This window comes from Cavia porcellus, unplaced genomic scaffold (genome assembly GCF_034190915.1).
Source record: "Cavia porcellus strain 051 isolate PalLab524CR breed Dunkin Hartley unplaced genomic scaffold, mCavPor4.1 scaffold_5, whole genome shotgun sequence".
NCBI classification, from domain to species: Eukaryota; Metazoa; Chordata; class Mammalia; order Rodentia; family Caviidae; genus Cavia; species Cavia porcellus.
Genome location: NW_026947488.1, coordinates 95,910,071 through 95,923,646, shown reverse-complemented (window position 1 = coordinate 95,923,646; position 13,576 = coordinate 95,910,071). Strand labels below are relative to the sequence as shown.

General features: G+C 46.8%; 1 protein-coding gene across 12 annotated transcripts in view; it reads left to right on the top strand.

The window, feature by feature from the left end:
- Positions 1 to 1,815: 1,815 nt before the first annotated feature.
- Wdfy3 (WD repeat and FYVE domain containing 3) overlaps positions 1,816 to 13,576 on the top strand; it is a 277,794-nt gene continuing 266,033 nt past the window's right edge. For 10 of the 12 annotated variants that reach the window (XM_063249371.1, XM_063249369.1, XM_063249366.1 and 7 more), the window contains exon 1: positions 2,252 to 2,390. The gene's annotated coding sequence lies outside the window, so the exon portion shown is untranslated. Of the gene's footprint in view, positions 1,954 to 2,251; positions 2,391 to 13,576 lie in introns of those variants that run through there. The other 2 variants (XM_063249360.1, XM_063249363.1) reach the window with 1 other exon arrangement.

Here is a 13,576-nt window from a genome sequence, read left to right as displayed (position 1 = left end):
CCCTGTCCACCACAGGTATTTTTCATGCACCTTTGAGCTCCATTCTCGCCTTTAAAGTTCTGTTGTTGGAATTTTCATCACGCTAAGGCAAGCACAGGTTTTGTTCATCGTAGGGCATTTCCTCTAGAGCCTGCCTGTCCACAGTCACCCTCTTCATGGATGCTAAGTTAGGGACTAGGCTTGTGATGCGAAACTGTTTAGAAATAGCCCTTCGAGCCTGCCCCTCCATTCCCAGAGGAGTCTGCTGCACATGCCCGGATCTCCTTCCATCTGGCCTTGCACAAAGGGTTTATCCCACTTTGACACAATTCTTTGTTTTATAAAAGACCTTGAGTACATGCAAGAGTGCCTGCATGGGAAACAATAGTCATGTTACAGGAGACCCTGGCCTAATTTCATCTTTTTTTTAGATAGCTAAGCCTAAAATGCCAGAGAAACTACACGCAGCCTGCAACAAAGACTTTATAAAGGTAAGCGCTGTAACGATGATAGATCTGAAACAGAGCTGCAGGGAAGTAAATACGAAGGGTCTGATTTCTCTGGATTCTGTCCACCATTGTCGTGCTTATGTTTACTTGGCTTCTGTGAAAAAAAGGGAAAACCTTGCTACATTTATCTCTGTCAGGCGTCGGGAAGCCTTTGTGAGATTTTGTTTGTAACGTATCATGGAACTGCACGAACTTTATTACGGAATATTTTTGGAACACAAAACTATTTAATAATAAAGTAATAATGATTTGTAAAATGTGGGAATTTTGTTCCTTTAGTGTAAACAAAATCTCAATGACATTTCCCATTTAATTGAGAGTTGCTCTTTAAAAATGTGTTTTGGCCTCAATGTTTAAAGGAAGTCAACTGATTGTCTCGCCCTGCGCATTTCTGTCGTCCAATGTTTTCTTCAGTTTTATGAGTAAAAACCTAAGAGTTAAAAATTTTGTGATAATTTTGTTCTGTTAGTCTGGTTCTCCATCGTTCCCAAAATCCAGGGAACAAACATGAAAAGGTCACAAGAGAAAACACCAGTACACTCCCTGCCCCTACAGGTACTTGGTTCTCAGTCATTTACTTCACAATGTAATAAACAATGGTATCTTAGGATCTTTCTCCAGGCTTAAGAGTTTTCTTTAGCGGTGTACGTTGTTGATCTCCAGTAGGAGGAGAGTTACTAGCTCTAAAAGATGGGGTGACTGCAGGCTTAACCGGGTGCAGGTCACACTAGGAGGATGGAAGAAAAACATTAGACTCCCGCTCTCCCCTGGAAGATGTTTTATTACAAACATTTTAGCTTTGTTTTACAGCATTCTTTTCGGAGCTTTGAAACCCCAGATTTGAACTTTAAAATGACATATTTTAAGTAATCTAAAATCACATTTGAGGCCGTTTCTTTTTCATTTGGCCCCGCGAAGAAATCCCCTTGGAGGCCTCTCCTCCGGGCTTCCACAAGGCCAGGCGCTCGAGTGGACGGCGGCGTCCGCAGAAGCGGCGCCCCAGCGGTCCGACGCGGTGAGTCCGTCCGGACTGATGGGTCCAATCCCGGAGGCGCCCTGGCCTCCGCTCCCCGACAGGACCTCCTCGCCCTGCCCACGCCGGGCCGCGTGACGGGGTCCGGCGCCGTCTGCTGCGTCCCCACGGGGGGGACCGGAGCGCGACCCGGACGACGCGGGTCTGGCCCCGAGGGCACGCACTCTGGGCTCCCGGGCGCGCTCCGGCGCACGACAGCGGGGCCGCGGAGGGGCGCACGCGGGCCTCCCCGGGAAGAGAGGGACCTCGGCCCCGGCTCCCGCCGGGCGCTGAGTTCCCGAGGACGGCGCCCTCCGCACCGGCTGGGCTGGGCGCGGCGCGGCGAGGGCCGGCGCGGCCCGGGCGTAGCCTCGCGCTTCCCGTCGCGCGTGACGGGCGGGCAGCAGCGAGCGCGGGCGTGGGTGCGGAGTCCGGCCGCGGGAGCGGAGGGAGGTGAGCGCGGCGCGGGCGGCGGCGGCGGCGGCCGAGAGGAGGAGCGGGCGGGCGGGCGGGCGGGGCGGCGGGAGGAGGAGGAGCGGCCGGCGGGCGGCGGAGGGCGGGGAGGATCGCGGCCGCGGGAGCGGGGACGCCGAACGCGAGCGAGGACCAAGATGGCCACCGGCGGCCGCGCGGGCCCGGCCCCCACAGCGCTGCTCGGGCGCCGCGGCGCGGCCCGGCCTTGATGGGGAGCGGAGCCCCGGGCGGCGCCCAGGCCGAGGCGGCGGGCGCCAGGCGCGCGGCGGGGCGCGGCGGCGCAGGGTCCAGGGCCGGAGCTGGGTAGGCGGCTGCGCGGTCGGTCGCCTCGGCCGCCGTCCGCGGACGGGATCCTGGGCCGGGCGTGGTTCCCGGCGGTGTCACCACGGTCGCTGGAAGCGTCCTCGTCCCCTTTGGTGAGTCCGCGGCGCCGCTTTGTGCGCGCGTGGTGAGGACGCCCGCCCGGCCCTGGGCGCAGGCCGCGGCCACCGGCGCCGGCCTGGCCCGCGTCCTCGAGGCCCGGAGAGGGCGCTGGCGCGGGGCTGGCATCGAGCTGGGCAGGGGTCTTGGTGCGGAGAGGGGCGAGGGGCGGCCTCGGGAGCATCGGGGCTGAGGGAGACCTGCGCACCCGGGTGGGCGCGGTCCGCACCCCCCATCCACGGTCCCCGAGGTCCCCTCGCCCGCGCGCCCTGAGCCAGGCCTCATCCCGCGCCTGCTGTGGGCTGCGGGCCTCGGGCTCATTGATCCACGCACCCGGGGCCCGGAACCCTTCCCTGGGGGAGGAACCAGAGATGCTCCTGCCACCTCTTGGTAGGGAGGGCCCGCAGGTGCTCCTGTCCCCCTGTGCTCTGGGGATGCGGTGGCATCCCAAACATTCACGCGCACTCCGTGGCTTAAAAACACCCGTGACCTTTGTGACCAAAGCCATCTGGCCAGTGTTGGAGCGTGAGGTGCTGCGTCTTATCTCCTTGGATTCAATGGTGTGCCTTTTCGGTTCTTCCTACACTGACATGGTGTGGCACCCCAGAGCCAGCGGATGTTTACTGTGTATGTCGACTCTGGCTGGGACATTCAGTCCATTGGAAATAGTTAGGCGCTTTGAGGGGAAAAATGGTGCTTATGCATGTGGAAAACTATTTTTGTTCAGTAATGGGCAGGCATTGGTTAGTGCCAACTGGTTATTGTGTCATCTGAAAGCCAAACAATTCAAAAAGGAAAACAATCTTTTGCGTTGAGATAGCGTGTTTCCAGGTTAGTGTTTGTTTGGTAGTGGAGTTAGAACAATTAATTTCCACCATAATGGCATGCAACAAATAAACCTAACAAAATATTATAAGGAATGTACTGATTTACAGAAACTAGACGTGGTCTTTGTGCATAGGTCTAGTAAGCAAAACATCCCACTTCAAAAAGAAAAAACTTACCATAGGACTCTTTAAGTATAGGAATTATCTCTGTGTGCTTTTATACAGTATTTAAAAACGTGTATTGCATTAGGCTTGAGGAGACTACCTAAGTTACTTGAGCACATAGTGTGTGTTACACTTTAAACCATTCTGTCTCAAGCTACTAGAGAGCTTTTTATTGCAGGTTTCTGTGCTGGAGGTGAAATGAATTCATTTAAAATATCCTTTTAAATTAAAATTTCTGCAAAAAAAAGTATGAATTAGAAAACATGATGCTCTGATCTTGATACTGGCAAAATCTGAGCAAAAAATTAAATGAATGTAATATTTCAGTACCAGTTGGATTCCCTACTTGGAAGATTCTTTAAATTCCGCTGTTCAGCTTTGCAGCTTTTAAGAGTTTTCACCAGGCATTCTTAATTTTATGCATGTGTTTCATGAGGTCCTTGGTCTCCAGAAATCATATGTAAAACATAGCATCGATTTGCATTTTTTTCTGGGTAAAGAGGCCATGTAGTCATCATATTCTTAAAAGGACCTGAGTCCACAAAAGATGAACCACTGGCCAAATAAATTTCCTGGCAGGATCTTGTAGTCCCAGCACCTGCAAGGCTGAAGAGGGTGGATGGCTTGAGCCCCGGTACTAGAGACTGGCCTGAGTATCACAGTGAGTTCCCCTCTCCAAGAAAAGTAAGGATTAAATTGCTAGTACAATATTTGAGGAACATTAAAATTCTTAGGAATGGATTAGATAATTTATATGTGCTTTGCTTGTAATTATGTCTGAGCAATATTGATGATTGAGAACACACAGAAATAGTTTTTTATGCCTTCTTACTAAAACCCCAGGAGAATGTTAATCCCATTTTACAGATGGAGAAATAGACACTTATATATCAGTGGGCCAACATTTGAGCCTGATTGTAATAAACCTAGAGCCAGCATTGCTAATAACTAGGCTGTGCTGGATTTTGAATCAGTGACAACACTTAATTGATGTTAAAATGATTAAGTGATGTTTTAGATAGAAATGAAAATGTATTTGAGATTATAGACACATCCGTACCTTGGGGTTTGAGAGCCATGCATGCCCAGTAGAAAGATCCCTCCCTTAGTGACACTAACTTTTGTTAAAACTAGTCTGAAGTCACACTCAAGTGGAGCCATCCTACAGTGTCTTTGGCGGAATCCTTCACAGGATTTTGGTGTTTCCTGTGATTCCAGATTCGTTTTTTGACATGTTAAACATTTCTGTTTGTGGTATCAACATGTGCTTGCCCGGTGTTTCCACTAAGTTTCAGTTTCCCCTTTGTATATTTGATACATTTAGCATCTGTAAAATAATGAGGAAATCCATGACTTTCCTTACGTTTTTGAAGTCAGGTTTATGAAGGTATAATTTACATGCAGTAAAAGTTCTGCATCTGTATGCAGTGGGCTCACCTTCACCGCCATGTTTCCCTCATTCCGAAAAGTCCTCTCCTGCCCCTTGTGGCCCGTCTTCTTCCTAACATGAACCGTTAAGGTCCTTGGTGATGTGTGTTATGTTTCTTATCTTCTTTCACTCAGCAGTGTGCTTGTGGTACTCGTTCAGCTGTTGGATGTAACTGCGTATTCAGTGGTGGGCTGGTGAGTGTTTCACAGCCTGTCTGTCCCCTCGTCGTCCTGGATCCGTCCATTTGCCATTTACTGTGGCCTGAGCACTGTCACCCAGCCCATGTTTGCAAAGAATCCCTGAAACTTAGCGATGGACTGGTGCCGGCCTGTCCTTGCATACCACTGAGTCTTTGCTTTTGTTGTTGCTGAGCAGCAGCCCTTGGTGTGCAGGTACCACAGCACATCCACTGACCAGCTGGTGGACATTTGAGTTGCTCTTCGTTTCAGCCAGTTATTATATTAAAGATATTATAAACTTTGGTATCAAAGTCTGTGGGAGAGAGAAAAGTTTTCAGTTTTCTTAGTTAATACCTAGGAGTGAGATTATTTGGTCCTGTGATAATTATCATTGTGGGTAATTTTCTGGAACCAAAAAGCTGTTTTCCACACTAGCTGTTCTACTCTGTTTCTTACCTACAGTGTGTGAGAGTCCCAGTTGCCCTGTAACTTTGATATTGTAACACTTGATATTTTCAGGAAATGAAATTTTAGCCCTTCGTTAGATATGTATTCTATGTTTATTATGTGCCTACTGTTGTATTTATTTTGCAGTGGTGTTTGGACCAGCATGAGAAGTTTAGCATAAACATTCCTAAAGCAAAAATTCTGGGTTTTTTTTTGTTTGTTTGTTTTGGTTGAGAGTTAAATCTCCTGAATGCTCTAGTTCTTTAAGTGTATCTTTCACCTTTAGTGTTGTTAAATTTGCCTCTAGTGAAGGACTCATTGGGGAATTATTCTGCTGCTTAGCTGTTAACAGTTTTTTAGTTGTCTTTTTAAAAAGTGAAGTAGATAGTAGAAAAATTTAGAATAGATTCTGAAAAATTAGCACAAAGCATTTTTGTTTTCAGTTTTTTACTTAGACTTATAAAAAGATTCTGTGTATATGCCAGTACTTTGCACTGAAGAAATTTCACCAGAGTTTTAGAAACTCTTTGAACTCTTTTTTACTTAAAAGTCTTGACAGTGCTTTAACTGGTAACCATTCTTTCTGCAAGCACAATATCAAAATCTTTGAAATTTCTTATAGATGTAGTGTGGGCAGGGGTTGAATTAGATACACTTCATAGGAATAGTTTGCTCTTAATAGTAAAACACTGTGTTCCTCTCTTGCAGTAGTGTGTCACTGATTAGAAGGGGGTGTGAAGTGTAACATTTGTCAGGTAACCTCAAGTGGGTAGTCGGGTTGTGACTAGGGAGGGGCATAGTCCTAGTTTGGGTGCACTATAATCAATAAGAGATGCTCAGCTCCTCAGTAATTCTTACAGAAAAGAGAGAAGTTTTTACTCTCCGCTTCACACATTTGCTCATCACGGACACGACGCATCCTGTGTGTGGGGTGTGCAGGGTCACTGTCCTGATGGAGTTCACAGTCTGCCAGAAGAGGCCTGGCGGGGCATCAGGCGCCTCGAAGGTGGGTTACCTGGGGCCCGGGCTCCACTCTGGCAGCACTTCTGCAGGAGGCGCCATTTCTCTGAGGCATCTGGAGTTGGAGCAGCCAGGTGGGCACAGAAATGTGGAGTGCTCCTGAAAGCACAGACACCCAGAGATGAGGGAGAACTGGAACAGTGAGCCTGTCAGGGTATTTTTTAAATGACCAAGACGTCTGCGGCGGTTTTTGTTTTTGTTTTGTTTTTGTTTTTTTTGCTTCTGCTCTGTCTCACTGAGAAAAGTTAATGGTAAATAAAGCAAGGTGGAGCTGGAAGGTAAATATGTTCAGTGTACTCCATTACCATGGCAGGGTTTTATGGGAGTTTGCTTTTTTCTGTCATTTGCAGATTGTGATAATCATGCTGTCTGGACTCATCCCCCCACCCTGTAAGAAGCATTACTATAGAAATAATTATAGCATTATGCATCATAGTTAGGTTAATTCCCTAACATTATATTTCATGTTTCTTATGTGTACCATCAGGTTTGTCAAATTTTGATGTTCAGGGCACTGACCTTATAGTGAGATGGAAGATGGCTTTGTTTTTCATATGGAGCATCACACATATATAGACCAGTACAGATTTGAAATAGCATGCCTGGAGTACTTAAACCATTATAGTTTAATATCAACATTGTATCTTTTTTAAAAGTTACCCACACTGATTTGAACTCTTGGGCTCAAGTGACTGAGTCCTCCTTAGTGGCTTGATTCCAGGCTTAGGCTGCTGCACCTGACCTGAGCAGTGTGTCTCACCTTCAAAAAGCCCAAAGCTTGCCGCTGAGCCCTAGTTACCTATCTGAAAGTAGATAGACATGTCCACTGCGGCTCAGTGTCCAGAACTTCTCAGTGGCCTCTCCCCAGACTGCACTCCCACCTGCCTTGTCGGGTGCAGAGGATGCCCTTGTCCCTCCCTCAGCCCTGACAGCCTGGCAGTGGCTGCCCATTCTCAGTGTCTGCGGGCCCTGCGTCCAGGTGAGCTGGGCCTGCTTGCGCTGACCCTTTGAATATTCATTCACTCCCCTCCATTTAGCTGCAGCCGATCCCTCTGCAGAGGTGGTCTTTACATGCTCTCGATTCTAGGCAGGCTCAGCCGTCTCACACTGTCACTCTTTCCAAAATGATTTCTCTGTCACTGTGCAAAATTTTGAAAGATGTGCAGTTGTCTTTCTACCGCACGGCTGTTTTTCTTGTCGGAATCCCGAGTAGCTGCTCCTCTGTGGTCAGAGCTTCCAGGGCAGGAAGTCCTGGCCCCGCCCTTCCATTCCCTTTGCTGCTAGTCCTTGTGTTCATTTTTATTGCTGTAATTGTTTGCTTCTTTGTTTTAAGACAGGGTCTTGCTGCGTAGCCTAGGCTGGCCTTGAACTGACATAGATTTTTATGCCTCAGCCTCCTGAGTGCTGGGCTGACAGGCCTGCACCGCCATGCCTGGCCATCATTTGTTCATTTTTACAGAGAAGCCTGAGTGTGTGCTGTGTGCTCTGTGTGGTGGTGAGAGCATCAGTGCTGACTTGGGGCGTAGATGACAGTGACTGGGTTATTACAGAATGTGATGGATACGCATCCTCTTGCCTTGCCATAGGGTCACTGTCAGCTTCACCCTGCCACGGTGTCATCCGAGTGCCACGATGTCATCTGAGTGCCATGGTGCAGGGGAGACTGGGCAAGGGAGGCAACCCTTTGGGGTGCTTGGGGCTGTGTGGAAAAGTCTCTGCTAAGGGAACACTGGACAGAGCCGGAGGAGCTGTGGGCCGGCTGGTGCTGTGCAAGCTGAGGGGTGCTGAGCCCAGGCTGGAGGGTGCTCGCTCTTCAGGCCGCAGGGGTGGCAGCGTGGCAGTGTGGAGCACTGTGTGACCCTGGCTCCTGAGCTCCGTGAGTGTGGAGTCTGCTGTGCCCCATCTTCTCCCAGAAGCTCTAAATATACGATCTGTCTGTCTGGCCTAGCTTCCCTCTGCCGGAGCAGGGCCTGGCTGCTCCTCCCCAGGTTCCCTGAGTGCCTTTCTTGGCTCCAGGGAGGTCACCTCCCAGCCTTTCAGGCTAAGGCCCAGAGGGGAAGGGCTGGCTCCTTTTGGCCTCCCTTCCTGACTTCCACATACCTGTTTCATTGGCTGGGGTTTGTTGAGTTGTGCAATCACCGTATGTGGGACTAATTCCTGCAGACTGGGGAGAAGATGCTGGCTGCGGCGGGGAATAACTGCTGGCCTTCGGGAATGTGGACTGCTTTTTTTTTTTTTTTTTTTTTTTTAATCTTTTTCCTTTTTATCGGTACCAGGGATCGAACTCACGACTGCCTGCTTGTAAGGCAGGCACTTATGCCACTGAGCTAAATCCCCAGCCCCAAATGTGGACTGCTTTGCTGGAGACCATGTGTTCATTGGCGCCCGTGTGTTCAGTAAGAGCTGTGTGAAGGGCCGTGTTTATGCCTTTCCCTCCATTTTCTCTCTCTGCAACCTCTGCACAGGCTTCTGTAGGTCGTCTACCGTGTCCCAGCATCATCTTTCCACGACTCAAGAAATGCGGGGTACAATTTGGGAAACTGATAGAGTCACCCACCATCAACATGTGATGATCAGGAAGAAGCAGAGAAATGTAGAAATAGCTGATGTCCACACTGAGTGGAGGAGAGTTCATCATGGAACAGCCATGCTTGTTCTTGCTTCTGTGTCCCTTTCTCTTCAGGGAGGTGGTGGGCAGCAGGTGCCTGTCGGCCCTGGAACATCTGGTGTTGGGGCACGGACCATCACCTGTGACTGGAGACCCTGTCCTGAGCCTCGGGTGCCCTTTCTGTCCCCCGGGGTCTTGCGTGCTTAGGAGACTGCCAGGACGGGGAGAGCCCAGGGGCTGCACCCGCAGCAGAGGCTGGGCCGAGCCTGCAGCCCCGCCTCTCAGTGCTCTGAGTGCCCCTCCCTCGTGTCTGGTACATTGTGATCTGTTATTGATCTAGATTTTGACCAACTTGCAATCTCCCTCTAACACTGAGTTGGAGGTTTATTTTTGGTGCTTCCTTCCATGCTTATTGTGTGAGCAGGGTTTGGTTTTATTTTTGTAATTCAGCGGTCTTACCACTAGATCTGTACCCTTTCTCAAAGAAAATTATGATTCCTTAGGCTTAGGTTTTCTCCCATGCAGTTTCCTTTTAGACTTCTTCACCATGCGCATCAGTCGGTCTGTGCACGGTATCTGATTCAGCCCAGTGTGGCGTGAGGTGTATCACGCTGTTGTTCTGTGATACTGCACACGAGAGCATCGTGTTGACTGGGTGCTCGGGGCTTAGCCAGGCCATCCTTGCTGAGGAGAGTGGACGCAGGGTGTCCTGGAATTCCCATCAGAAACTGTAATAAACAGGCAAGGTCTTGTGAGGCCATAGTGGATGTGCAATGCTGTCCTATTTTGGAGTTCAGAGAACTACTGGATGAGTGAGGATTTGAAAGAACAATCATGGGTTTTGAGTTTTGTGTGTACAGCCTAATCCTTCTAGGGACTCTGTCATTATTGCCTGTGACAGACTGGCGCCTTTTTGTAATGATGCTTCGGAGGCCTGTGTCAAGACTTTCTTCCTGCCTTCCCCTATAAGTGGCATTCCTGGGCAGGCGATCCACCTGCCTGGCTGCAGATCTTTGCCACTAACGCCCTGTCCACTCCAGGTCCTCAAGGCAATCATGACAGCTGAGTCTTGCACCAACTCTTCACTTTCTCGGTTTCATAGGTCCTTGGTACTAAAGCTGTGTCTGGAGCTCATGTGACAGGGTGATTTTTGATGTGTCGTAACAGCTATGTGGTCAATGCTTGGAAAATCGGCTGCATTTTTAGTATCCGGCCCGGCTGCTGCTTCCTGTGTCATGTTTCCTCCTAGCTTGCTGCTGTCCCTTCACCAGACATTATGGACTTTAGAAGGACTAGCTAAATTAATAGTCACTTTAGAAAAATAGGAATCTGATACCTGGCGGTTATTTGCCCCATTACAAAGTTAACCGTCAGCCAGACGTGGTGGTGCACACCTGTGATTGTGGTACTCTGACCGTAAGTGGAAGCCCAGCCTGGAAACCGAGGAACTTACCAAGACCCCCTCTCATACAGTGAAAAGAAATGGAAGGTTATCAGGAATTGAACTCAGGACCTTGTGCTTGCCAGGCAGGCGCTTTGCTCTGAACTAAATCTCTGGCCCAAAACTCTATTACGTAATTTAAAGAAATGACTGGGGATGTAGCTCCATGGGAAGGCCCTGAGTTCAGTAACAGCACCACCAAAAGAGAGAGAGGAAAAAGTCAGGTCCAAATCTGCTGTTTCCCTGAGAAAGGATAATTTGCTTATCTGTACGTTATTTGCTGGTTTATTGTGTTTCTATGACTCAAGTAGCCATACATTTACTTTTCACTTTGTAAATTGTATAACTTGGGAAAGGATTAACTATCTTGTATATGATTCAAACCTCTAAATAGCATTCCCACAAGTATTTTTCTCCAGATGTTCAGATTCTGAATTTACAGAAGCAATTAATAATTTACTCATTTTACTTTATTTTAGCAATTATTAAAACTATGTTACCTCACTGGATTTTCAAAAAAAAATTTTAAGTTTTGAAGTAATTGAACTCACAGGATGTTCTGTAAAGCATGCTGGGCACCTTCCACCTGTCACCCTCTCAGTCCCGGCGTTATTCTCTGATTACAGGACAGCAAAAGCATAGTGAACCTCTTCAGTTTAAATTGTTCACGAATGCAGGGATGTGATGCGTTTGTGTTGGGAAAGTACATTGTGGATGACTGCGAATCCAGGGCCTGTCTCTTCCCTGTGTTCCTGCAGAGGTGACAGGCGGCTAGGTGATGGCTGGTGGCTTTCTGTGCGGTGATTCTGTCACAGCCGTGAATTCTGTCACAGCCATGGCAGTAGTCATGTAAAAATTCTCATTACATGGCATTTTTTTCTCTTTGCTAGGCTTCTTTATATAATCACTATTAAATCTGCTTACTGAGAACTTTCATTCTGAACATGTAAAAGAATATAAAGGAAGAAATATTCAGCAGCCAAGGAATATTTAATAAGTATTTGTTATCACTGTGCTGAATATAGAAGAGAGTTTGAAAAAATAAAAAAGTTTAGTTTTTGAACATTGTGTAATGAATTTCAGCAAATCTTATTGTTTCTGTAAACAAGTAACACAGGCTTGTAATTGGTTTTCATTATACATTTATTGAGTGAATAAATGTTCATAGATTATAAGCATTTGTCGAAAAGCTACATAGTCTTAAGAAAGTAAATATTTGCTGTCAATCTTAAAAATTTTAAGACTGTTGACTATGGAGTGAAAAGATGATTGTACATGTTTTATTGTGCTCCTTTTCCTGTTCACCGTAGAAATCTGTAGGTGCATTCCTGATCAGATTTCTTTGATTAAAAACCTCGGTCTCAGGGCCAGGGATTTAGCTCAGAGTACAAGAGCCTGCCTGGCAAGCGTGAGGTTATGAATTAGATCCCTGGTTCCAAAAACAAAAAAACAACCCTCAGTCTCTGTGTCTCTGAGTTCCAAGTTTTATCTCTATGATGTTGCTCGTTAAAACATAGTCCTGGATGATTTAGATGGTAAATGTCATAGTTAAGTACCCAAGTGTAAATAAAAAGTTATTTTTCTTTCACTTATTTTTTTGAATAACCATGTTATATTAGTTGTCAGATTATGTTATTTAGCTTGCTTTATTTGAATAATGATTAGATACTGAGCTGGAACGAGGGTAAGGGATTAAATTTGCTGCTTGGGAATTTATTAGTTCCCCAAAATGATGAAACTGCAGGTAGGCGTGAGCAGTGTGTAATTTTTAGTAATTCCAGAAGTCTTTCTCATAAATGTCCCTGAGTGTGTGTGGTGCTGGGCGTTGTGAGTGCTGTGTGTGGATGGCTAAGCTGTGGTGATTCTGCCATCAGTGACCTGACGGTGTGGTGAGGAGGGCCAGAGAGGGAGTAGCGGGGGTGTGTGCCTGGGAGTCACAGTCCTTTACGTTTTTGTCAAAGTGATTGGGAAAGGCCTGAGATGGTGTTTGTCCAGAACTTCAGAGACTTCCATAGAATTTCCTTGATGAAAATTGTAAAATTTGCTTACATCAAAATTATAGAACATGATAGAATTATTGTCAGTGAATTGGAATGGTTTTTTTTTTTGAGGGGGAGGAAATACTCTAAATTTTTATAAGAAAAAGATTAGAAGTGAAATATGAAAAAAAAAACCCATGCTTTTTAACCCGAAAACCTTACTTTTGCTCCTGAAATATTTTATAACCATGTCGTTGTTAAAATTCTAAATATGACTTCCCTTGCATGCATTATTTTTATTTTTATTTTTATTTATTTATTTTTTTGGTACCATGGATTGAACTCACGACCTCATGCCTGCCACCTCATGCCTGCAGGTGCTTAAGCCACTGGGCTAAATCCCCAGCCCCTTATTTTTAAGAAATAATTTTTGATATATATTTAAGGTGTATATATGATGTTGTAATGCATAAGTACAATACATGTACTTATGCATGTACACATGTATAAATAGGAGCTATGATTGAAACATATGTTGAATGTTCAGATTTTAAAAAATGTTTACTGTAAGAAACTTTTCAGTTAATTCTTCTTAACCCCTCTCCCCCTCCTTTGACACACTCCTTCACTGTTCTTGCAATTTGCTTTTTGTTGTTTTATGAGACAGGACCTTGCTATGTAGTACAGGCTGGCCTTGATCTCACTGTAGCCCAGGCTGACCTTGAACTTGCATTGATCCTTCTGCCTTAGCCTCCCAAAGGCTGGGATTATGGGCGTGTGCCAACATGCTTGATTTCTTGTCACTTTGTGAAGCATTTCTGAAATCTGCTTTCATGTCTAGTTGTGCTCTTGTGGCTGCCTGATTCAAATCTTTTGTGTTTGGGGCTGGGGGTTTAGCTCAGCGGCATAAGCGCCTGCCTTGAAAGCAGGCAGTCGTGAGTTCGATCCCTGGTACCGATAAAAAGACAAAAAAAAAAAAAAATCTTCTGTGTTCATGGTCATTTTGTCTTTGAGGAAGAGCCAGAAGTGGCTGAGTACCAGATCTGATGATTAAGGTGGATAAGGCCACACAGTGATTTTATGAGCT